Below are 27,832 nucleotides of genomic sequence, written 5' to 3'. Positions count from 1 at the left end.
AGCCCATGGGGATCCATGGGGATGCAGAGGTCCACCCACAGCCCGTGGGGATCCACCCACAACCCATGTTGAACCATGACAAGATGTCCTGGTTTACAATACAAGATACATATTTTATTACCATCTGAGAAGGGTGATCATCCTTATCTCTGTGGGAAGTATCTTCTGTTAATGGGCCATTGAGTCCTACTGTATAACTGATAAGATTACATCATCCCATTGGGAGATGCTCCAGCCAGGAGGACGAGCCAAGCCTTTCCTACCTAGATAAAAACTGAGGTTTAGAATGCCAAAGGCAACCTTTTTCCACTGGATTCCAGAGAAAGAACCAGGCTTTTTTCCACATCATCACTGGACCCTTTGGAGGAAAACTGCACCAGCACCCTGACTGACAGGGTATCAGGTTGTATTCTGACTCTGTCAGTGGTTTCATTTTTTTATTATTGCATGTATTTTGTTTTTCCTTTTTCTCTTCCCTATTAAAAATTGTATTACTGACTTGAAGTCTCACTGGTTTTGCTTTTCAAACCAGTACACAAGATCATACTGAAATTTTGTCACACCTACTAGCTAAACTTGGGAGCTCACAAATTCAGAGAAAACCCACTAACCTAGAAAATATTTTCTGCTTTAAAAAGAAGCATGTACCATATACTTTTACAATAATCTTTTCTGGTTTCAGTGCCTCTGGAATTTATTTCTCATAAATGACCTCCTGAAACCCATCTGAGAGTATTAATGATGAAAGCTCTTTGAAACAGTGACATTTGTACATTTTCTTATCAGCCTCCTGTAAAAGTGCTGTTGACACAAAAGTCTAAATTATTTCCTATACTCAATTTTCTGGAATATCCATTTTCCCAAAGAGCAAAGTAATATTCGAACTTTCTATTTTTAATGCTAAGAAAAAGAGTCAGCTTGAAATCAGTATCCATAATCATATTTTAAATTTTACTTTAGAAAGAGTAACTGAAATGGTTAGAAAGATTTGGTTTTGATTTAACATGGGGGTAAAAGAGAAGAACAAATACTTGGAATTTTCTATTTAAACTATCCTAATCATGATGTGTGATAGACTTCAGTGTAGAAAATGGCCTTGCTATTTCTGTGGATGCAGATAGAATGTACCTAAGAAAAAAAATATCTGGAAGGTCTTCTGAAACTTCTAAGGCTCAGAAGGCTGCAATTTCAGGCTGTGCTTAAGGTGACTTCCCAATGGGAAAAACTATTGACTTGTAAAGATGTTTAATAGATGAGTTGCCCACACTTGCTCCTTTGCAAAGCTGTTGATTTTAAAATTCCTCACTTTGGTGCTAATTAGTTCTAGCTCTGCTGAGTTTAGTAGAAATAGTATCCACCTCAAGGCTAACAGTGAGTTGAGAGGTAGAAGCATATCTTGCTCTGTTAGTTGCATTTCTTGCAGGATGAAGGGGTCTCAGTTATGGAAGTACATAGGAAGATTCTGTAGTTTCATTGTTGAGGAAGCGCTACAGCATGGAGAGAGCTCAGGACCATCCCAAGCAGGATCCCCTCAAAAAACGTACTCCAAGGATGTGGGGGAGAGAATAATGGGAGTATTTGGAGGACGGCTGGTATTGATCAATTCATCCTGACTGATACTGGGCATTTGTATGAGAAAATAGTCCCTTAATAGCCAATCTATCAAACTTCTTTTCTGTACTTATGTAGTGGGTGGGATTAGGAGTCCCTCCTGCCATATTTCCTAATGGTCTCTTTTTCTCTTTCACAGAAGACATGTTCATGTAAATAACCATTCTGTGTGAGAGAAATGCATGAAGATCAAAACACAGTTTTTAGAACAGAAACATACAGCCATTAATATTGGAAAAGACCTCCAAGATCATTAAATCAAACCTTTGACTGAACACCTCCATGTCAATTAAACTGCTACACTAAGAGTTACATCCAGTAATTTCTTGAGCAATTCCAGGGATGGTGACTCCAAAGGCTGATGATTTATTTTTGTTTGGGTTGTTTTTTGTTTTTCCTCTCTGGGAATCTGTTTCTGGTAAACTCTTAGGCCTGTCTGCCTCAAATCTCTTTTCTGTCTATCTGAGATGACTGTAAATCAGTGGAGATTTTGCCAGGGTTCTGTGTATCACAACTCACACAATGAGGCAACTCTTATTATCCAGCAAGGTGGTCTGAGAAGAGGGCTAGTCATGGCTTACAACTTCTCAGCCTTCCCAGAGGCAGTGTCAGACAATTGGCCTTGCAGGGCACAGAGCCAGTTTTTCTCTCGGAGGGGCTGTGTTCATGACTAGGAGCAAGAGGCAGAGATGAATCACCAGTGTGTCCCAGCAGCCAAGAGAGCAAACTGCACCTTGGGACTCATCAGACAGCATCACCAGCCTGTCAGAAGAGGTGATTGCCTCTCTATTCAGCACTGGGGCTGCTTCATCTGGAGTGCTGTGTGCAGGTCTGGATTTCAGGTAATGCCCTGGTCTATTTGGAGGGTTAAGGGAAATGTTTTGGGGAGGCACTGAGCTGTTCTCCCTGGTATCCAGTGGCAGGACAAATGGGATTGGTTCAGATGTGCCCCAGTGGCTATTCAGACTTGCAATTATGAAGCATTTGTTTACTGCAATGGTGGGCGAACACTTGAACAGTCTTCCTAGATAGGTCATTGGTGCCCTGAACCACTCAGTGTTTGAGGCATGTGTACAAAGCCTTTTACAACATGGTTAACTAATGGTCAGCCCTGAAGTAGTCAAGCAGTTGGACTAGATTATCATTGTGGATACCTTCCAACTGAAATATTCATATTCACATTCTATTCTTTTCTATTCTATTCTATTCTATTCTATTCTATTCTATTCTATTCTATTCTATTCTATTCTATTCTATTCTATTCAATTCCAGGCAAAACGACATGCAGTCTCTAGTGAGTACAGCCTCAACTGAAGACTCCTGAAAAAAATGCAACACAATTCCTCAACTGAGTGGTTAATTACAAATGTCAAACCAAGGGCTAATTAGATACACATTTTTAGTCTGTTTCCTGTTTGATGAAAAGGTTTGTTTTGTTTTGTTTTAAACTAACGGAGACTGAATGCTGAAAAGAACTGTGTGAACAGCAGGAGTGAATAATAGGAGTCTGTATTTTTTTCTGAGCAATACCTACTTACTTTGGCCACAAATATCTTCCTGACCTTTTGATACAAACTCATCCAGGCCCCAAAAATTTATTAAAATATTCCCGAAGTTATCTGTCTCTTTATTGTCTTTTTCTGGTGGAAGGAAACATGCTTTTCTCTAGTTTTTTAAAAAGAATTCGCAGCTGTACCTAACAATGCAGAAGACTGGGTATATGCTGAAGCCTCCTTCTTCTTTTGGCATTCAGCAAGCATCCAGATTCATATTTCCTTTATTGTCATCCTGCACACATGCTAGGGCACTTCTGAGTCCTTGTATATCAATTATTCCGTCTTGTTTTCAGACACTGGAAAGTCAACCACACAAAAAAACCTCTCATTACAATGCTAGATTTCTAAGCATCAGAAATTTAAGTAGGAGGAGACACGCTGGAGGACATGAAACCTAGTGCCCTGCTCAAAGTGGGGCTACCTTCACAGTTAGGCTGGATTGCCAAGTAAGTATTGAAAATCTCCAAGAACAGAGATTCTGAAACTTCTCTTGCCATGCAATGTTTAACCACTCTCATATAAATACTTTTTTTCTTACATTTATTTGGAATTTTCACTGTTGTGACTTGCAACCTTTACCTCTTGTTTTTAATTCTGATGACTTTCAAGCCCTCTACAGATGTCGCTTGGGCACTTTGGGATGGAATATGCTTTGCTATTTGGAAAAAGTTGTGAGTTAAATGACTTCATGAGTTCAAGACCTATCATCAATTAAAAGTCAGAGCCCAAGGTCAAGTTGTGTAGTTATACATAGACAAACTGACATTTCTCATTCTGTTCTGAAAGAAAGAAATTAAAACAATTAAATACCCACAAGATGATTGGCTTTTCTTTTTCTTGAGACATCTGTGATTACTTATGGTAAGAGTTGCTCAAAGTGTAGTTGTCAAACCAAAAAAAAGTTTGAAATTTCAGCTTTCTTTTCCCTCTGGAATAGTTTCCAAACTATTTCCATAAGCTGAGAATGTATTTAGTATTTGTAAGTATTTGCTAAGTCATTTAGACTTTTCGTATTTAGCAAATTGGCCAGATTGCAGTTTGTTTCTGAACTGTTCACCTCAGCTTCCTACTTCTGTGAATGTCTGATTGTTTTTTTATCTTTCTGAAGGCTGTCAAACTTTGCAGACAGTAAGATGACTGGCAATCTGACTACAGCAAATAGGAAGGCAGTAACATTCATTGCAAATTCCTCAAAGTGTCAAGATTTACAAACATATTAATGAATAGTCAGCTAACTGAACATCTGCTAACTTTATATAGATTTATTCCATGAACCCACTAAGCAGAAATCAGTCTGGTTTTCATGGTCAGTGTCATTAATGTCACCAGCAGGGCATTCACCTGAGGTGCTGATCTCAGATTTTTCCTAAACACAGCTGAGCCAAAGTTCCAACTAGGGCGAGAAAAAGGGGTTTTCTCCAGGAAGATGAGGCAAATAAATAACTTGCTTGAATATATTCAGGAAGCATTTACCAAATCTGGAAACTCAATTCTACTGATCCCAGTACAGAGCTTTGCAAGTGATTTCAGATGAAATTTGTGTTCTCCCTAGTTTTAAATAGCTTTTTCTCCAATGGTAGACCACTTCTATTTACAAAAATGCACACAATGTATACGTTTTTTTATGGATTGTACCTGCCTGCTGGATTTGTCAGACAATATGTTAGACTCGATAGTACAACCCAGCAGTTTCCAGTCATTTACTTCTCAGAAATAATATTGGGTTTTGTGGTGTTTTTGTTGGGTTGTGGTGTGTTTGTCTGTTCGGGTTTTTTTACTAGGGAATGGGAAGGAGGCATTATAGCTGCATTTGCTGGGACAGAAGGACAGAGAACAGAGATCTGTAGTGAAACATTAATGCTGCCAGGCAGGGTACTTAAAGGCAAACAAAGGCTCTTTTCATTCTGTTGGATTGGAATCCAGTGTCATGTCTCAGAAGTCCCTCAGGGTGGGGCAGACATACTGCTGCAGAACCACACTTGCTGAACACCATGTACCAGAGAGGTGTTCACAGAAACAACGGGAAATTTAAAAAAAAAATAATTAAAAAATCCTATTTCTACATAGTAATGCTTCAAATTGCTTCAGTGTCCCAAACTCAGCTGCATTTTGAATTTATTTTGGAATACTGTAGTGGCTAGAGAAAATTAAAAACAAAACAACAAACTAAGACTGCTTGTGTTTCTGTTAATTTTTTTCTGATAAATACTGCAGGGTAATGGTTCTGTCCTGCATTTGTGTACCTTACACAGTGTAAAAGCCAACAGACTTTTGTTTAATAGACAACCTCCTATTCCTTTCGGTGGAAGAGCCAGGACACCTTCAGGTCCTGCTACTGTCACATGTGCTGCAAGGGCCTAGAAGTTAAATTTTTACTGTATCTGCATTAGTTCAAATTCTGTGATGAATTTCAGTTGTGGGCAACAATCTAATTCAGATTTTTTTTAACTTCCTCAACAGACATGAAGACTACAATAAACTGAAGTGGAACTGCTTTACTTATTTTCATATTGTAGACCTAAGTCTAAAACCAAACCAGAAGTCCAAGTGAATTCAAACACTGTCCACATAAAAATCCTAAATTATGGTTTATAGAATATAAAAATAATTTCATTTCATATTCATTAACTAGTAACATATTTTTGTGGTGGGAATACTCTTTTTCCAGCTGCTCACATTTCTTTGACATTCTGCAAGGTCGTCTGTCTCAGAGAAGGAATACTTGCTGTCTAGGTCACAAATATTTCCAGGCAGTAGCAGAACCCTGATTCTGCTGCTGTATAAAAGCTACAAAAGCAAGCCCAAGCTAAAGGATGTTCTAAATCAACAGTATCAGTTATAGGTCACTTAACAGCTTCTGTTGTCAAGATGAAAGAGGTCTGAGTCACAGGCATGCATACACAAGCACATGTGTCACATGTCACCATAACCTCTTTATATGCTATGCCTGGAATGAAGAACAAATGTGTCCATACTTCAACCTCTTTTTCTTGAAAAAATCACAAAGGTACCAGGTACCATTGAGTGAAAAACTGTTACAACTGCTAGGTAGATTTGACTTTACACTCCACATTTATTTAATATTAATTTAGTCTGTTACTGTAATTCTTCTCCTTTGATGGCTTTTACCCCTCTCAAATATTTGTAAATTTATTTCTCTTCTCAGCAACCTGTAAGACAACCTAAACATACTCAAGAATTGTAATAATTCTGTATGGAGACATGAGAAATTGGACACATCAAGCTGCCCTAGGTAAGGCTGCTAACAGAATACTGATGAATGGTGACCCACATGGGGAAAGTCATCTAATGTACAACACCTGCACATTTCTGCTTATCATTTGAAACTCAAATGTATGCGACTTTCCCCCTCTTCTACACTCTGTTCTACGCTCCATGTAGCTCTATTATTAAAGGAAAATACATTACACTTTCAGGTATTTTGAGCAGGATTTGTTTTGTTTTGAATAAATGTTTCTACCCCCAAACAAAAATGTTACTCAGGGTATTCTGTACTGTGTGTTTTCTCACTGATGAAGAGCTGCCTTCAGCAAAGGTGAAGCTTTGGAGGGGATACCATGCAAGAACGATTTTCCTGCAGACTATACTCACTGTCTGGTAAAAAAAGAGTGGGAGAAATGGAATAAATCACTAGTCAGGGAAGAGTAAATCATCTCAGCTGCTTGTCTTTATCAACCTGGCTATCACAGTAGTGAGAAAGCATAAAAAGAATAACAGACAAAATTGAGCAGCAGACATTGTCTGGAAGTGAGAGGGCTGGATGGCATAGGTAAAAGCCTTAGCATCTGGCTGTTAGTCCAAGGTTAGGCATGTTGGCACCTGTGGCAGACCACCTAATGGAAAAGAAAACCTATCACTCTACTTTGCAGCTGGAGGAAATGTAGCAAGCACCATCAGGCTTTGCATCTTGATGTCTGGAGCCCTGGTTTTGATCAGCCTCCTTGTCACTTGTGAGGAAGCATGCTGTTATCATTTTGCAATCCTGTGCTGTTATTTGTAGCTCTTGCTTTGGTCTGTTTTGTAGTCAAGCAACAAGCTCTGGGGTCATGACCTTGCTTCTGTGTATTTTTATATTTTCTGTACAGCATATGACAGATTTTCAAGTGCTGCGAAACCGTGCAAAATTATTAACAAATGATTGTTTGCAATGAAGGGTAAAACTAAGGAGATAGAATCGCACTTTAGAATGATTTCACTGGTTATGAAAAGTACAATGTACTCCTTCCTTAGCCTTGGGCCTGATTGCAGGAATTAGTAGTATTTCATAGTATGCCATAGTTGAATAAGGCCTAGGGAACTCGAAAATGTATATCTAATAGAAATCAGAAATATTTTCTTATTATCTGCTTACAAAAATTGGGTGTTCCAAACCAAATCTTTATTAACTACTTCCCTATGGCAAAATCACCATCCCCTGATAACTGATTCCCACATCTGGATTTCAGTTGCAGCTGAGCAGTGAAAGTAACATAAGCCTCTTCATGTTATTTTAAAAGTTGTATTTCGTGCCATCATCCATTCTTTTATAGTTTTGTTACTGGAAAAGCAGTAATTTTTATTTAATTATTTTAATCTCTTGCATACACATTCAATTATCTGTCCAGGATATTTTTTCCTCTTGTTTAAGGTCTCTCATTCAAGCAATTAAAGTAGCTAGTGAGTTTTACAGTGTCCACAACTTACCCTGACTTTTTGTCTCTCAGCTTGGTGCAATCAGATGATAGTTTTTTTCAATAGCATTATATGAGCTTAAAATGGGTGCAATGGCTAGAATCATATTCACTGTTGTACTGATACTTCCACAAGAGAAAGCTATAGTTTTATTTTTGGGATCTACTGCATATTTATTTAGATATGTTTTTTACAGTTTAAACTGCTGTTTCAGTCAGCTGAAAGTAGTGATGAATATAAATGTATTGCCTAACACTAAGCTGGGCTTACTTTTGGAAAAAATACCAACCAAAAATATTTGCCCACCTGCAGTTGGAATACTTTATGTCATGCTGCCTGTAAGTGTACATCTATGTCAGGTTTAATATGATATTCTGCAAACTTGTGTGTCAGCAGGTTTATTGTAGCTGTGTGTGACCTAAGACCCAGCACCCAGCAAACACAAATACTGTCTCAGTAACAGAAGACTAAGCCAACTAGAATTAACTTGAATTTTGAGATCATGCGCATGGATGGTCAGCAAAGCTTAGCTGATGCACAGGATTTTTTTCCTCCCTTTATTTATTTACTTATTGGGGTTTTGCCTCATCTACAAAGGTAACTGACATTGAGATGACTTAAGAGTTTATCATCTGCTGTTATATGGATAATTTAGCTGCTGCTGATCAGCTCCAGAAACACTGTAGTTTGTGAGCTGACATGTTCTAGGTAAGATCAGTACTGGTTTACTTCAGGTTGTTCCTGCTTATGAGCTTAGCGTCTGTGTGGGTAGAGAGTTTGTGTGTGAGGAGATGGCTAATCTTATCAAATGTTTTCTTCCTGGTAAAAGGGCTGTTGTCTTGTTCCCAGCTATGTACTCCTGCCACTTCATGCTGCTCTGGCACTGCCTAACTCTTTGAGAAGCCAATTCAGGTCACTGGGCTGGCAGGAAAAAAAACTAGCAGAAAGAATGGAATATTTTTTTCTGTTGGCCTAATGAACAAATCTGAATCAGCAAAGAATCTGTTGAGTAGATCTAGTGCAGCTGCAGAAAAGAGCAGGATCATGCAATTAAGGAGAAGAGCAGAGGAGAGAAGGCAACTCTGTATTTAAGAAATCAACTCCGTCTGTCTTTCAGAACTGTGTCAAAAAGCACGACAAAAGGGAAACAAGCCTCTTTTTGCTGTTACTTGTGCATATCAAAAGTGGAAAACTCGAAAACTTAGGCTTAGCAGATGCTTGTTTCCCAAAACCTGATTAGGAGCAATGCACAGTCTATGGTTTAACAGGATTCCAGGAAAGCACCAGTTCAATTCCTCACCACCGGACTTTGTTGCCTGGTGGTCATGAGGTGATTTTCTCCTGCTAATAAACATGAACCGTATAGCTTAACAGGTGATTGCTTCTCTAAAAGTAATAGAAACTCTATAGATGCATTTTAGGAGTTTTATTTTTAAATTCTGTTTAACTACTACAATAATCTGTTTCTTGCAGAGAGACAGCTACAAGGCCGAAGAATTTACTTTTCTATTCCTGTCTTAATCTTCTTTCACTTTTTGACTCTATCACAATTTCCTGAGAAAAAATATCTGATTAGTTCTGAGCTATTTTTCCTCTAGCTGTTCCTGCTAGGGCCATAGTGCAATACCTCCTGTGCTGGACACACCAAGTTGTTGTGCCTTCTGCCATTCTTTCCTCTCAGGAATATTAGCAAACCCCTTCAACTCTACTTATGGCATTTTGACACTTGGAAATGTGCAGACAGCACTGAAACTAAACACTTTTCATCTCAAATTATGGTCATAAGCATAATTCTTCTCCTGCCTCTCCAATTATAGAATTCCTGTAGAGATGCTTCTCAGATCTTGCAGGAGATCTTGGCACAAATCCCCGACCCTTTTTTTCTACTCTCTTCAAGGTGCTAACTTTTGCACCTTAATCTTCATCTTTGATTACACTTACCTCAATCATATTTAGGGTGTTGGCTGGCCATAATGTCTATGCACTAGTTTACAATATGGCTCTTTAACAGAAATGCCTCTCACATAATAGCACAGCATATCTAAATCAAGTTTGCTTCAGGCTTGGTGAGTGACACCTTCTATTTGTCTCTTCTTCAGTCAACCAGATGTCAACAGAGAATTCACCCCTTTTAACCTTCCCTCCCCTATGCTCTTCCTGAAGGGGTTTACTTTAGCTATCAGACTTTCCCCTGAAAACTCTTGGACAATATAAATCTTGCATTACCTTGTGATTCCCCTTCTACAAATTAGATATTTGAGTAGCTCTTGTTTCCAGTTTTGCTTGCTTTAATAACTGGATTGTTATTGTCTCGTTTGTACCATGAGAAGAAAACAGTGCAGACATGAGAGACGAGAGAATTAGTCACATGTTTTCTGCAAGTAACACCTTCTGGTAAACCAGTTTTGAACAGGGTTAGTGGGCTTCAATTTCTGTTCTTCCATGAGGGATCAAAATTGGCCTGGAAATGGTATTTCAGTGCCTTGAACAGAAAAAGTTGGAGTTTTGAGTAAGAGCAAGAGTAAATGCAAAATAAAAATCACCCAGCTTTTGGAATCTGACAGGCATTTGTCAAACTGGTCAAACTTGGACTGCTGAGTAGACATACTCAGTAAGCATAACACACAGCCTGTAAACATATTCAGTGGTATTCTTGGATGGCTGAACTTTGTCTCTATTTTGAATACGTCTCTTCCTTCCAATTTTTCACTTGGAGATGTCTTTTTCTTTTCACTAGCCTGAGTGCAAATTACTTGTTACAGTAAGAGAAAATGTGTGGCACTTTTGATCCTATTAACTGATATTCACATTTATTTAGATGGTGTTCTAAAAGATCAGACCTATGTAAACTTTGAAAATTTAACTTTTGAGCTAATGAGCTTGTTGACGTAAAAAACTCCTCCTTTGGAGCTCAGAATTGAGCTGGCTATATGTATCCAAGATTCAGAAGGGACAGGATTAAAGAGAAATATGTTTTGGAATGGTGCAAAACATTAACTAAATCCAAACAACCAGCACTATGTCCAGAAGAACTTCCTGTTGTGGTGTCCTTTGATTGTACCTTAGAAATTAGTATTCAGACTCCCTAAATAAAAATTTACCCTGATTAGGAAATATCCAATTGCTATTTCCCTGCTTAAACTTCTAAGGACTAGTGGTCAATTTCCAGTAATTTGAGTGTTGTTTAATTCAGGACTTCACAGATTCTATCAAAAAATGTTCTGATCTAGCTCCTAAGGTATCATTAACTGGGGGAAAAAAAGAAATATGTATTTATGGCAGTTGCTTATTGATTATCTTATCTTTTAACGTAAAGGTGATTATTGCAACATGTTTGATTAAGGGAATAAATTGGCTCCTAATTGATTTCACATTTAACCTGAACATCCTTATCTAATGCAATAACCAGTATAACCCCAATCCAGGACTAGATCTAACATTGCTCGCTGTACAAATGACTGAAATCTCATCAGCTCTAATGAACTTGGAAATAGGCCCATGAAAATTAATGGCTGATTTCTTAAATCATTGCCATTTTACTAAACAGGTTCTTTTTACCCATTGCGCATTTATCTCATGTAATTTTGTATCAAATTTATCTGATTATTATAATTCTGTAGCACATTATGATTCTATTTTTAAAAAGTCTATATTTTTAATCACTAGTTGCACTCTTTTCCTTAATATAGTCAGAGGGTTGAGGCCGATGCAATGTCTTACAAATGCCTCTCATCTCTTTTTGCTTCAGTGATTGTTATGTATTTCTGGATCTCCGTCATTATTCCTCTTGTTAGTGGTGGTGCATTCATCTCTTTTGTCTGTTCCACCTCTTTATGCTACTATTACTACTGTGAATCTGAACTGGAAGGCTAACTCCTACTCCTGGCAAATGTTGACCCCAGGGCTAAGTATTTGAATTTGCAGCACTGAGTGTTAGAATGAGTGTGAGACCAACCTTCACACTTCAGAAACTTGCCAGTTGGCAGGTTATACTGCCTGTCTGTTTCTCATTCTGTTGTGCCCTCTGCAGTCTGCCACCCCACATCCCACAGTCTTTTTTGTCAACAATTTGTCAGCCTAATAGTTTGTACCTGAGAAATTGCCTTATGGCCCATCAACAAGTATTGAAATCCACAGAATGATTGTTCCAGTGAGATAAAAGTTTCCAGTATGCTTGGCCAATGAAATGTAATTGGAAATATTTGTTGTGGGTTAGCAGACACTTATGAAAAAAAGGAGTATGTGGGAATAGATTTGCTCCATGTAGTTGTTGCTTTTGCTATGAGTTATTTTATTAAGCTCGTTAAAATAAATTAAATAAGTGATTTAGTATCAAATAAAAAAAAGTACTAGATTGCTTTAGGTTCTTCCCACTCTATATCTTAATACTTTCGAGCAATAACTTCAGAAAGCTAAATCTTGTGACATTGAATCTCACTTCATTGATACCTGCAGTATACTTCTGGAATCATGAACAGAAAATATACTGTAGAGGCCTCTAAGTGTTGCTGTGAAGTGAACAGCTGGGTAGCTTTGCTGGGTTTTTTCTTTTTTAGACAGAGTTCAAGACCATATATGTATTAAGCTCTGTTGAAGCTTGGAGAGTGAATCAGTTCACTTTGAATCAGAAAGTGAATCAGAAGATACATTCTAACTATTCAGCTGATTCACACTTGAAGTTGTTTTTTTACTATTGACTGTTAACTTCAACAGCTCTGATGTTGTGACAGAATGCTGGAGCAGGCTGTGAAGAGAGATTGCAGTTTCTATTCTCAGAGATAGTCAAAGCCTGACTGGACACGGTCTTGGGCAACCTTCTCTTGGCAGCTTCTACTTTGAGCAATGGGAATGGGACTAGATGATCTCCACAGTTGCTGTCCAACCTAAGCAATACTGTGGTTGTGTGGATCTAATCTACTTTGCCATTTCCCTGTTTTCCACCAAGAAATGCTGAATTGAGAGTTTTAGTACAACTGGGTTGATATGTGAAAAAGCAGAGCTGTGGAAGAATTTTTAATTATTTTCCCCGGAGTGAAAAATAACAGCACCACTGGGAATCCAGGGCAGCATCTGGAATAAGATACATGCCTGAGGAGAGCCCTTGATGATTCACCAGGGTGTTCAGAGATTTCTGTAATAGTTTTGCATTCTTACCCACATCACCAGGGTTAATTTGCCATGACAATAAGATGATTTCTTTTTTTAAGATTACTTTTAATATATTTTTGTTGGTTCTTTAATTTTTATTTTTCTCCAGAGGATACCATGTAAGTAACCAGAAGAGCAGCTCTGCCTGTTCTGGTCTGAAGGAGCAGCTCATACTGCTTCTCTGCCAGTTAAGAGTCCTGAAGGTTTTAACAGGCAGCTGAAGTTTCTGTGATTTTTTAGCTTTTGTGGCATTGCCTGAAGAACTGCAAATGAAGTGAAGGCTCTTACAGAAAGATGGTTTCTGGGGAGTCCTTCCAACTGCATCAAATGCCAAAAGTGCATCTGCAAATGCCAAGGCCAGAGAAAGAGATAAGAGTCAGCGTGGTCTTCAACAAGAATTTTTGTTCAGGGTTTCCAGTTTTAGGCAGAACTTCCTGAAGCCTTGAAGACGTGTGCACAATCATGAGAATATTTCGGTATAAAGTAGCTTGCACCAAGTCTGCTTCTCCCTCCCTGATCAGCTTTCCAAACTTTTTAGAAAAAGGTTTGGGAAAAAAAAAATCTCAGTTACTGCATTCAGGGAAGGTGACACACCAGTTCCCACCAGCTCCAGAAAATAATAGCAATTGTTTTTTTAAAAATGTATATTAATTTTTCGTTATGAAATTCTCTTAATGGAAGAAATTGAACAACAAAGAAAGGTGATTTCTTGTCCTTGATTACAATACTTTGCAGCTGTGGCCCTTGTAACAGTGAAGTGTGCTGCCTGTGATGGGTGTACAGCTTTACTCAGGGAAGTTGGCTGAAAATACTTAAACATTTTGCATGGGCAGATGGAATACGTGGCCATTTTTAAAACAGTAACAAATGCATGAATTTAATTACAAAGTGATTTGACAAGTACTTGTTCACTCATTGCATAATTTTCTAAAGAAACTTGGAACAATTAATTGTTTCAGAGATGATGTTAATTAGATTTAATAAATGTATTTTTGCTATTGTATCAGAAGTCTTATTAAAAACTTAATGTAAAGAGTTTAAAGTGTTTTGGTTTTCTGCTATTATATGCTGATAACTTTGGCAGCTCTCAGATATGTACGTGTATTTAAAAAGAGAAAGGGGGGGAAAAGAAATCCTAAAGACAATTTATTGTACATTTTACTCACTGCAGGTATTTTGCCTGTATGGGGCTCACTGATGAACAAACAGTCCAGACAATCATGACACTCCTTGCCTTGACTGGAATTGCTGTATCTGTGAGATATATGTCAAAGTTAGAATTTGAAATGTTTGTAGTTAAAATCGGATTTTTTTTAAGCTATTAATGTAGCTACATAAGCAAAATGGCTGCACTATTAAATTCATCATCCATTAACACCTTCTAGCAGCTATTGGAGATACCTGAAAGTGCCCAATTCTACAGTGAACACTAAGAAATCAGAGGACCTCTTCAAGCATTTCCTCTCAGTGAAAGTGGTAGTTCTGGATATGTTTTTGTGTTTGATTTTCAAAACAAAATCTCAAAATGTACATTTTTAGGTTTACATTTTGAAAGTGAAAAGGAACTCTTGTTTGTACTTTGCAAATAACAAGATTATGCCTCTATTATTTGTCACTAAGACTCTGTGAGAGGTTCGCATTTATTTCCATATATGTATTAATTAATTTTAGGATCTTTTCCTTCTTATTCTTTCTAAAGTAGCCTTTACAAAGATGGTGGAAAAATAAATTTAAAAACTATTTTAACTGTATCTGCTCCATTATATTGACATTTGTTTTAATCCATTTTCTTTAACATATTACCAGGGGGGAAAAAGGAGTGTCTATAAATTTGTTCTTTTTCTATCAACATTTTTTTTATTGTCCTTAGCAATGCAGTAGCAATTTCAGTCTCATTGCATACTTCATATGTACTCAGTAATCTCACAAGTGAAATGAGACTTCCCTTTAACCACGTATGAAAGATAAAAGTGTATTTTCCCATAGTCGTATTTGGGCCATGTATTAAAATATTCCTAAACTGGCTTTTCTCCAAACCTGTTTTTTCAAAAATCATCTCAATCTTGATCTAGGTAACAGCAAGAGCCTTTTAAACCTCCACAAGGAAAGCTGAGTTGATGCAGACTGCAATTACTGAAAAACGAAAAAGGAAAAAAGGAAAAAGGAGAAAAGGAAAAGGAAAAGGAAAAGGAAAAGGAAAAGGAAAAGGAAAAGGAAAAGGAAAAAAAGGATGCTAGGCTTATCTAAGGGTATAAATAAAGTAATGAATATTTGCATTCAAACTGGAAATAATTTCATCTTAAATAAGACTGAGCTTGTAAGGTATCAAATTTTTCAGCACAAAATTAATTCAGTTCCTTATTTCCTTTTTTTTGGGCACTTTTAGTGAAGAAAGATTGGGACCCTGAGACAACCAGGTGGCCGTCACTGCCCTGAATGGGTTACATGCAGTGACACAAATGGTGTGAAGTCCCCTTAGAGGATAGAGAAACTACTGCAGCTACACCAATGTGCCCTGCTGAGGACACAGGAAGATTTGGGGCCAGGGCTCACTTGCTCCCACTGGCTCACAGTGTAGGCAGAATGAATGTGTTCTGGATTACCTTACAGTGCAAAATACTCTTGTTAAGCAATTTTGCAAGTGGAACTAAGCTGGTTTTTTTTATTAAAGAAATTTAGCAAATAAACTCTCTTCTATATGTCCCATGAGCAAAGGCTGACTTTTCAATGACAATGTTTTTTTTCATTTAAAAAAAAAGGTTTTTTATTAAAAGTGTTTTTAAATGAGGTAAGAAGCAGCTATCTACTTTCCATTTTTGTGACTGAATACCAAGGGAAACGTAATGATTTGAAGAGACATTTCTTGGACTCACATTTAAGAAAAACCTTATTTTATCAATAAGTTTTGGCAAAAGTTTTCATTTAATTATGTAGATTCTGTAATAGTTTCTTTTAGCAAATAATTAAAAAAAAAAATTCCTCAGAAAACTTTGTTTTCAAGGCCAAGAATTCCAAAAGAGCATTATATCTGACAATCTGGATATAGAATTCCCCCATGTGGGTGGTCATATGCATCATTATAAAAGGGCTATTATTTTGGAAAGCATAGAATCTTGACCCTCACAGATATTTAGTTTGACATATTGTAAAATGCAGGACATGTATTTTCCCCATATTAATTTCAGTATGAACAAAGACGTTCCCCCTTGAAAAGAAACAACCTGTATTTGATTGAAAATGGGATCCAAAATAACCATCCCAGTAATAGAGATCTCCTGGAAATCAACACTGAATATTTTTAATTCTTATTTAAACTCAGTGCAGAGTAGCACAATTTGTTTTTGGAATGGGTTAGAATTTAATGTGACTCAAAATTTTTAGCCACCTCCTTTAAAATCTCACTAATTTACTATTTTGATAAATCACTCCAGTGTCATTTTGTGGCAATAGTAATTTTTCTATTTTGTGTCCTATTCATACAGTTGATGATCATGCTAGCTCTCTTGACTGCAACATTTTGCATAAGGATTTCATGTTCACCACATAATCCACAAAGATCTCTAAAAGTCCTTCCATCCCATGTCAGGATAGGGTCCCTATCCTGTCTGTTTGACCTGCACACTCTGAGTGACCTCTCTTTTTTGTTTGTAGATGGATAACTTTACACTTGGTAGTAAATATGTCAAATGATAGCTAATCCATCACACCTCTAGGTAAACTGCTCTAATGATTGATTACTACTGATTGTTTGGTTTATTTGCAATCTGATTTGATCTGCCCTCAGATTCCAGTCTCTATGGATTATGTCAGATGATAACTCAAAAGTGCTGTTAAATGATATTTTTTTTCTCTCATAAACAACTTGTAGAGCATTTGAAAGACATCTTTGGACATCATCGTCATTTAAAAGAGTGTTTAGTGAAGCATTTTTTGTCATAATCTTTTTTTTTTATAATCTCCTCATTTCTTCAGACTTTCCTGTTTGTCAATTGGCTTTTCAGGTACCTGATATTAGAGCTAAACACTGCATTCCAGTAATGTTCTTCCTATATACAAAGTTATCATATCTCTCAAATCCTGTATATAATTTCTCACTCACACTGAGGGATTTGAGTTGATTTTCTGTCTGAACCACTCCACTGCAGATTCATGTTAAGTTTATTGCCTGACATAACTCTTAGAATCATTGCTTTCCAAAGGAAAATCTACAAAATTGGGGAAACCTGTAATCCTTATTCCTACATGTGGCAAATCATTGTAGTAAACCTTATGAAGAAGCAGAATGAGGGCTGGTCTCTGAAACTGTTATAAGAGATTAGTAGGATTAGGTCTTTCTTCATGCAATTGCTTTTTGAAAATACTTCAGTGAGTTTCAAGTCAACACCTGTTTTCTAATTTTCCCCTTGATTTTAAAATATTAAAATATTAGGGGCTACTAATTTAAAAATCAGTGTTTATTAATCAACTTCTAGATTTCATTAAAGAATTTGTATTTCCTGGCTAAAACACAGTTATTATAAAACAACTCACCATTTCAATCTATTCTGTGTTCAGCTTCTAACCTGATGGCTTTAGCTAGAAAGTTAAGTTCCTTGTCTTACAAGCACATTGTGCACCTGTAAACTCATTTAATAATATCGCTTTTTTGACATCTCATTATCCTGGATTTCATGTGTTTGCAGATTCTGAAAGTCCTTTAACTACATGGAGACCCCTTTTTCCTAGTTCTTCCGGAACACTTGAGACTTATGACTAAGACGTGCTGATTTTGAATGGAACCGTTCTTTCCTTTGTTACAGAATCCATTTTTTGACTTACAGATTCAGATCTCTGCTGACTTGGATATATGCCTGCTTCCAGTAAGACAAGGTAACAAGAGCTTTTCCTGATGTTCTAATTCAGTATTAGCCTAGTCATTGTGCCAGTTAAGATAGGCTGGAGGGTAATTTATTTCATCCTAATAGTATGACTCCTTTCCTATCTTCCATGCATTTGGACTTCTTCCAGGGTATTTTCTCCTTACTGCATGTTAGAGCAGAAATGAAGATTAGAAGTTGAAATTGTCCCCTGAGTAGGCAGTAAATCACTTTCATTTTCTGTTTAAGGCCAGAGACTGATTCTTTCAGATGTCCTGACTACAGTGGGCAAATTGTCTGCTTGTATTGCATTTAAAGATTTACAATTTGACATGCCTTGTTGGATATTGACTTGAATGATACTAGACCTTGAAACTTGTGTACACAAAATACTCTTCCAATAAGTATATAGATAGCTCTTAGCAGGCAAACAGAAGTTTAAAACATGATGTCAAGAACAAAGAAGAAGCACATTTTATTCACAGAATAAATGATGGAGGCGTAATAGTGTTAAATGTGAAGATTTGATATGACAATGAAATGAAACTTCTGGTAGTGTTCATTCTCTCAGAATTAATCAGCAGTGTGCAACCTGTCTGTTCTGCTGATTGTTTTTTGCCTAATGTGACGAATCAAAGGGGCATATAGAGACAAAATTCTATAGTCAGGTGAGCAGTTTCCTTTTTGTGGTTTAGGTGACAGTGGAGTGAGTGGTGATAAGTGACAGTGAAGTGACATTTTAAAATTTTTCTCAGTGTAGAAATGTCCTCAAGAAGGCTGTATTCATACATATTCCTCATGTCTCTTGTGTGAAGAAAAGCTGTGGTATGTCTTAAATGATGAGAAAGTTCAGTTTAGTGTTGTCTGGCATTGCTGTTTCATTGCAGTGTGATTGAAATAGAGTAGTGAATCTGGCCCTGAGAGAGCATATTGCTACAGACGCTTTAGGTGGACTGAAATTGCACTCCAAGACAGATTTTTTTGAATCCTGAACTTGACTGACAACATATGCACTTATCTACTCCAAAAATTTCAGCAACAATCAAAATTCAACAAAATGTACTTCCCTCTGGTGCTTACAGAATTTGTACCTGGTTTATGCAATTATGACTACTTGATTGTAATCCATTTCCATGTCACTTTTTTTTAGATATTAATTAAAAAAAATAGAGCTTGAGTGTGGAGTTTGGAAAGGCATCAAAGCAAAGTAGACATGAATTTGTCATAATGGTTGTACAAAGTGATTGTTCACCATTCTAGACGGGAGTGAAATCTCAAATGGAGAAGGTTAACTCCTCGTACACATGAAGATCTTGTTACTGCCCAGCTTCAGCTCTTATCATTGCAGACCACCGGGAAGGGAGATCCAGCTCACTGTCCACTGGGCCCTTTGACCTTCCTGCTGATTACAGGTGAGTCTGTGCTTTCTACATTTGTGCATGTGCCTTTCATTAAATTCAGGGACACTGGGAAATAAATGGAAAAATATCCTTTTAGTTTTAGAAAGCATTGAGAGGGGAAATAGGAGAAACAATTATTTAGATTAATTTCACACTTTGTTAAGCTTGATTTGAGAAAACAAATCAGTGTTTAAAAAGCACAGTTATTTCTATTTGAAAATTATTGTATGGTAGTTCTCACAATCAGTTATTATACTATCACTAAGTAGCAAAGACAATTTTGAATAGAAAATGTCAGAAATGGCAGATTAGAATTTCCTTTGCCTAGAAGTCACGTTGCCATCTTGTTTCCAGCATTTTTGTTTTATGCACCACTTACGTAAAATTAGAATTATCTATGACAACATGGAAGTTAATTCTGGAATAAATGAAAAATAAGTCATAAGTATCTGCAGTGGGGACATTGAAGCAATGACATTGCTATTGAGCTGAGAACCAGGCAGAAAACATCTTCTACAGAAAAAGTGTAATTTTTTAGATTGATTTTCTTCATATTTATGGTACAAGTAAAATTATTCATATGCATTTTGATTTAATCCTGTAGCCATGTTAATCTGAATTAAGTTTATTTCTTTGTAGTAAGTTGAGTGAGGGCAAAAATATAATTTCATTGTGAAATTAGTAAATTGAGAAATTGTGAAATTACTGAAATCACTGATAGCAGACTGAATAAAGGAAGATAGAAGAGAGATAGAAACTTCACCAAGGAAAGATTTTAAGGATTATATACCTTTGTGTATATTTCTGTTATTCCTTCCTCAGTATACTCAATAATTAAAATATTAAATAACCTTTTTATTACAAATTTAATTAACTCTTTGTAAATGTTTGCAAAAGATTCTCTAAACTTTGCTTTGTTATACAAAAAATGTACAAGGAAACAAGAGGAATACTTGGCTTTGATGAGCATATGATCTCAATTACAAAAAAAAAATAAAAACCAAAACATTTTACCAAATTATGTTAGATGTTATTTCTTTGCACACATCCTTTTCAGTGAAATTTGGTCTCCTTGCCCCTAAATTTTTCAGTAAACATATTCATAGCTGATTTGACAAGTGCTATGGTGTTGACTTGATGTGCCTTTCCAAACATTCTCAGGTGTTCCTACATGAAACTGGCCAGATAACTGATATGTGAGAAGGCACTGCATCTAAGGACAACTTGACTGCTTACACTTTCTATTTTGCTAGGACCTAGAAAGTGCAGAGCATAACCCCTCTGTCTGGGTGTTTCTTGGTAAACAATAAAACCTCTGCCTGCAACTCCCCTACTCCTTCTACCTTAGAGTTTAAATGGGTTGAAAGGGTAGCAGAAGTAAAGATGAATTTGGAAATTACTTTTTAGATTTACACTTGTCCCTTTGTTTGACTAAATAATGACAAGTTAAATTAGTTTTCCTTTAAAATCAAAAATCACATTTGGAAGTTACAGAAGAAACATTTATTCATGTATCATAATATTAATGCACTAGTCCTGACTGAAATGATTGCCACTCACTCAAGAGAACTACTTTTAAAAAAGTGTTACCTGTGCAGGTTTAAAGCTGCAAACTGGATAGAATAATCCCAGTGTAAAATACCAAAATATCAGTATTCAGTGTAAATAAGGTAAATATCTATTTATAGTGCCCTTGTACTAGTGCATTTGAACATGTGAATATTAACATAACATAACAACATAACAACATAACATAACATAACATAACATAACATAACATAACATAACATAACATAACATAACATAACATAACATAATATTTATATACTAAGACCTTTTCTTAATTTTGAAAAAGACTTTTGAACTGTTTGGAAGTTCACCCAGGAAAGAAATTATTTTATCAATGCAGCTTTATGAGGACCATATGCTGTATACAAATTAAAAGGTATTAGTTTATTTTCACTTTGGAAAAGAAAAATTTTGTACATATAACCCAGCATGAAGTCCTCCAGGATTGTCTGACAGCAAAGCCCTCTGGCATTCAGAGCACAGAACTCTCCATTGTCTGACATCCTTGAAGCAGCCTGCTTTGGAGGGAAACTCAAGCACCCTTTAATTTTACAAACATTTGTTTTTATCTTTTACTCTGTCCTGCAGGTACATTTCTGTCTTTCACCCTCAAGAGTCCTCTAATTATTTATGGAATGGACAACTAAAAATCAGAATAAAATCCGCAAGAGTTATTTATATGTCTTGAAATCCCCCCATAATGTCTTACATTGTTCTCTTCCTCCACAAATCAATTTATTTTGGTAGCAATTTTACCTAATTAAGGGCTAAAACCTTCTGAATAAGGATCTCAATATCTTGTCTTAATTGTTTCTCTGCAAAAACTTTTCAGTTCTGCCAGTACATGCATATTTCTTATTAAGATGCTTCTTCTCTAGTGTTGTGCATGCAGCATTAAGTGAAAGGTGAGTGGGTATTGTGCTCTCACCAGAGATTATGTGGGTGGTCAACTACTTATTCATTAAAAGGTTCTGTTAGAAAGTAGAAGAGCTAACACTGGAGGGAAGGGTAAACCCTGAAAGATGGAAGCAAAACCAAATCATGTTATTTCCTTGTTTGTCAGTATTTTTTTCCAGAAGTAGCATCATGAGACTTGGCGAGGATAATAGTTACCTAAATGCAATGCCTGCATGAATTAGAGGGTTGCTGCAAAGGAAGCAGCACCATGAAGGAGAAACTGCAAAGAATGGTAATTATAGATGTCCTTGACTAATGGCTAGGGGTGAGATAAATGGCTTTTCCTTATCTCATTCTGTGCATATTCTTCTCTTCTGAAAGGGAACAGCTCTGCATGACAGCCAAGGGTTACAGTGTGTTCTGCTTTTTGCAGTTGTAGGATCATTTTCATGATGCACATCTTCACTTGGAAATCCTATGAAAGTGCCAGGTATTCGACAATGGTTGGGGATGTGGATAGAAGAAAACCAGTCAAAATTGCTAGGACTTTGCCAGTGAAGGGGGAGCTTTTAACATTTAATTGTTGCTTACTTTTCTTACATACAATCTCTGTAGATCCTTTGCAGATCAATATCTGAATTTTACATTAAGAGATTTATGAGAATTCATGCTGTATGCTGCTCCAGTCAGCTTACAGAAGATCTATGGTGCAATTATAGTAAAGTCTCTACTAACTTTTAAGACCAGATTTTTAAGCAAAGTAGGATTTTGAAAAGTTCTGCTTGATTTAGGCAGTTCACACCCCTTCAGGTACATAAAGGCTATCACCATGAAGGGTTTCAAATACTGAGGCCTATTGTAATCCTCAGATTTCCAAGGGTACCTGAAAATCTGATACTTAATTCCTTAAGAATAATGTATGCAGCTGCCTCTGGCATTGTTACTTTATTTGTTCATAACCTTTATCAATAATATGGCAGCTCATTGTTTACCTTCTTTAAGAATAACAGTTCCCTGTGCATAATTTATTGTATAAATAAAGAATTGTGCTATGTTTATTTTAGCCAATAGTTGTATGCAGCTGGGCCTGTAATATAAGTAAGATATTGAAGTATTTTGTCTTTGTTTAGGATTTTTTTTTCTTTAGGTGGAAAAAAATATCAAGAAGTAAGTTTTGTCAAATCCTTCCTCTCTAAAGCAATTAGACATGAAAATGCATGAAGAGGAGCTGAGACTACATTTAAACCCTGTCTGCGGGAGGGGGATTGCATCATAGTTGCCTAAATGTGTGTGTGTGAGCAACTGGGAAATATGAAATAGCCAGCACTGCTTGAAATGTGGTGAAATAGATTAATATGGGAATATATCAAAGCAGTGGATGCAGAGAAGAGCAGAGAAAGGAAAAAAACCTACTAGAGCAGAAACCTTCAAAATACTGGGGAATACCCTGGAAAACTCTGCATCCATGTTTTATATCTGCTCTGCTGTGTATCGCTTTGATGGATGGCATTTAATGGACAGATGGGGCTGTTGAAAAAGGCCAAAATACTTATGATATTTTTTTCTAGTAAATAAAGTGCTTTCCCTTTAGGCTTTTTTTTATTCCAGTTTTAATGAGGTTTCCCTTCACTGGTGCCATGCCTGATTTGCATGTGCAAATTCAAGATTAATATGAGTGAACTTTGTTAGATTTAATAATCTGTTGTTGCCTATGAGGAATATATTGCTTTTTTTTCCTTCTAGGATTTTGTGTTACATGCTTAGATGACTTAAGTACACAGGGTTTTTTTGCCAACTGTGATTATGTGTTTTTACAGGATTTTAAATCAAGTATTAAATTAATTTTATTTTAAGAGAGTTTATAAGCTTCAATGTTTTCCTTTTTTATTTTTTTTCTCCATCTGGGTTTAAAAAAAGCAATGTAATTGTTTGCATTTGATGAACACACAGTATTTTGAGACTCTGTCTCTCAAAATAGCTATTCAAATTGGAATCCTGTGGAATTTTATAATTGCTCTGGACCTCTGAGTCATCTGCAGAAATATTTTTAATGATCAATCGACCATAAAACTCATAACTTTTATTTGAGGTCCCTCAAGAACAAATTGATTCTGTGTTTCCATATGATTAAGGAAAATACCTTTCTAGTTAGAGATTTGCATTAAAGGTGAAAAAATAGGGAAACAAAGAGCAATTCTGATTTGGAAGGGTGAAACATCCTACGCTAATAGTGCAATAAATTTATTAAATCTGAATATTTGATTAATTTTCAGTGTACCCTTCATACATATGATCACAGCTTCCACCTGAGAAAACGAGGGGTAAAGCAATTTCTTCCCTTGCCTGCAATTCCCTCTTAGCACACGATTAAAGGCTTATGCAAAGTGTCAGGAGAAAATTCATTAACTTGGTAACCATACAGTATTACCCAATGCTACTGATGCTGAAGCTGGAATATATGCATGTGTAACTTGGAAACAAATTTCACATTTTAGTGTTAGTGGCAGGTGAGTTGCATTGGTAATTCCATCCACTGCAGCCTGTCTAAAATAACTATATGCAGCAATTCATGCATGTAATTCAGCTACCTGATTCATTAACATTTAAACAGTCTGTTAGGCAGTGGCCATAAATTAGATGCCTTGCAGATCCTTGGCAGAAGTGTGTTTAACAGCCATCGATACACTAAAGCCTTGTCAATAAAAAATTACTTACAAGCTATGCAGTAACAAACATGAGTGTTTTGTGTTACTTCAGAGTGTGCCCTTTTAAGGATGGCATCTAATATCACTGGGGCCACAGAAAATACTTTGATTGTATGGAAGGACAGCAAACACACTGCACTCACAGGTAAATGCTAGCGGGACTATCCGTGTCTGGAAAGGGACAGAGGAGTAACATCTAATCCAGAATACTTTCAAAGCAATGTAAATGTTCCTATGGATGGAAGATAAAAGACTTCACAAAGTTCCAATCCCTTGGAAGATATTTTAGCACTGTTACATTCCCATGAAACAGAGTAGTGGAGTGAGGAAGGAGCTGGGAATACCTCATCCTATTTTATCCCCCAAGGGTTGACAGCCCCATTTTTTGTCAGCCAATATAAGCTGTTTAGCATTCTGTACTATGGCAGCGAGGAATAGACTAACCCCAAAGCAACTCATCTCCCTGGATCAATCTCCCTTCTGTCACAGCTCTTTCACAGTTGTGCTTCTACTGTTGTGTCCTACTTCACACTTGGAGCTCCCCTTGGGCAGGACCATCCCCATCACCTTCATCTTTCCCAGTGAATATGTTCAGTTCTGGCCATAGCACCAGGATACACAGCTGGGCTTGTTTATGTTACAAAATCCTGCATATATGCTGCATACCCTGGGTTATGTCCTGTGCATGTGAAGGAGTTTAAGGACAAAAATCTGATGAGATACTGATTAAGGTATGGCAGAGGGAGTCAGACCTGGTACCAATGTTGTGTGCTTCAGACCAGCTACACTCAAAATCATACTGAAGTGCTTTTTGAATTGGCATAATTCAATTTCTTTCTTATGTGAATGATGAGGGAAAGGAACCAGGTCCTTATACCAGAAGCTAATTCAAATCTGGATACATGCAAACATTATGAAGATTTTCACATCTACATGCCCAGTGGGCTTTAACCACTTGATACAGTAACTACAGAGGCAATACTATCTTAAAGGTAAAAATGGAGAAGAATTTCAGGGAAACAAGAACTTCTGTCATTCCTGTGTAATATGTATGACTATTTTTGGTGGCTTGCAACTGACAACAGAATCCCTGTATTTATATCTGGTGCTACCGTGGTTCCAATCCTGGAAACAATTTCCATTTGTTTCAGGAACTTAATTACAATAATTGAAATGACGATTGTTTTGTTACCAAACATTTATTTGAATAGATTTTGGCCTGTTGGTGTATTGTTAGCCCACAACTGACATTTTCCTATTTTTTAAACCCAAAATTACCTTGTGAACTACTGGGACGTCTGGCATTCAGGTTGCTTCTTAAATACTGGAAGAGGTTCCCATATAGTTTTCCTATGGTTGTGTTGGACAAGCTGAAGATCACTTTTCCAAATGTCTGAATTAACTTTGCCTCTGGAAAGTTGATTCTAGTCCTGGTCATACAATTCACTCCCATCTTGTGATGGCAGTCAGCAGATCAATTATGATTTAAATAAGCCAATATCCTAGGGACATTTATAGTCAACATTTTTTAACTACTCAAAGAGCAAGCCTAAAAAGTGTATTAGGAACCCACCTGAGTAGCAGCTTGATGCTCTGTTCTAACCTCATTAACAGCTCAATATATTGCTGATCACAATGACAGACAGAATGTTTCACAAGCCACATACAAGACCACTGTTTTCTCCCCCTCAGGAAAGGCAGAACTGATAAAAATATGAGTTCTTCACAGCATTCAGCTGATCAAACCAATTGATTTTACTGATACCCAGAACAATATTTCCTGGCAAACTCTTTGGGAAAATGAGGCTCTGTGGACTGGGCCTTGCTTTAAATATATATTGTAACATCCACATTTGGATGTATCAAGCAAATTGCTTAATAATCTGCATTCCATAATTTTACTACAAATTCTTTTGTCATTAAATATTATCCAGTTTCTAAAATTATCACTTTTTCATGATGCAAATGCAAACATATTTTTCAGTTTATCCTTGGATGTGGGAAGAGAAAGGCATGGACATGCATTTGTTGCATCTATCATCATTATGTATAGAAATACATCATAATGGCCCCAGTCTCCCATAAATAAAATATTATTTAAACTATTGAAAAAAAAATCATATGAGACAAAAGTATGGGTATTTGCTGGATCTGAAGTTTATTCTGTGGGAATGTTTGGCTTTTTGCCTCATCCAGCCTAACTTCCTAGGTCTTTGGAGATTTCCATTTAGTTTATTATGTCAACCCAGAAGGTCTGCCTGTCTTTCCTAGATTGCTCTGATTTTCTCGTGTTTACCCCTTGAGAAGTTACTGTGAGTTCAGTGTAGAGGGGGGAGCTGTACTTTGAACAGAGGCATTATCCTCAGGTGCTGCAGGGTTCTCTGAGCTCACTGAGTTTGCAGTTGCTGTAAGTCTTAGAGCTGTACAGAACAATCTTGACCTACACATCTTGACCTACAGGTACGACCATGTCAGCTGCTAGAAAGGGGCAGTCCTTCCACACATATCTCTTCTGTCTTCCATGCTCAAGGGAATCTGGAAATATGCAGTGTGTGTTCATTCAACTCTGGGTTGTGGGCCAATACAAGCAACAAAATAGTGCCCTATGACTAAAATCAGGATTTTGCTGTGGAAGGAGAACAGCAAGAAATAAAATATCTGTGCTAGCAGGTCTGTGCAGGTAAGAGTGTGTGTTAAATACATAGGGAGGATAAAGGAGAACAAGGGGACAAAAGTGAACTGATTTGAGTATTTATCCACTGGAGCTTGATCTTATCATCTAATATATTTTATTGTTTCAATAATTTAAGTTAGAAAAGACTGTAATTTAAAGTTTCTCTAGAAACTATCACATCCTAACTCATTCCTCTTTGTGACATTGGGCTTACATTGAAGTTTCTGACCAATTCAGTCCTGATTTACATTTCAGTCCACATTCATCTGTGAAAGCTCAGCTCTATAGTTCATGGGGTTTTCAAGTAGCTTCCTGTCCAGTCTGAGAAATGCTGTGTGGGTTTTCTGCTGTTGTGTTCTTTATTTAAACACCTGACTATACTCCTAGCTTCATATTTTAAAGTGATTTGTTAATAAAAAGCTACTTCCAAAGTTATTCTAGTTTTAAAGCAAAAATGATTTTTCATTGCAAAAGTCAATGAAAAAAGTGGAATCATGCTTATATCCATTTGTGCAACACCTAAATTAGCAAATCAAGGTGTATTCAGTTCACACACTGAAATTAGGAAAGTTGTTGGCTTTTTTCCTTGCCCCCTCCCCCTTTTATTAGCTTCAGATCTTCAGATCTTTTCCAAATCTACAATGAATTATTTTGCACAATGGCTGATTCTTAATTTATTCCATTTGAATTATTTAGCATTTATTTATACAATATTGAAACATTT

The sequence above is a fragment of the Cinclus cinclus genome, chromosome 3 (assembly GCF_963662255.1).
Source record: "Cinclus cinclus chromosome 3, bCinCin1.1, whole genome shotgun sequence".
NCBI classification, from domain to species: Eukaryota; Metazoa; Chordata; class Aves; order Passeriformes; family Cinclidae; genus Cinclus; species Cinclus cinclus.
The sequence above is the reverse complement of the archived record's forward strand: the minus strand, read 5'-3'. Positions refer to the sequence as shown.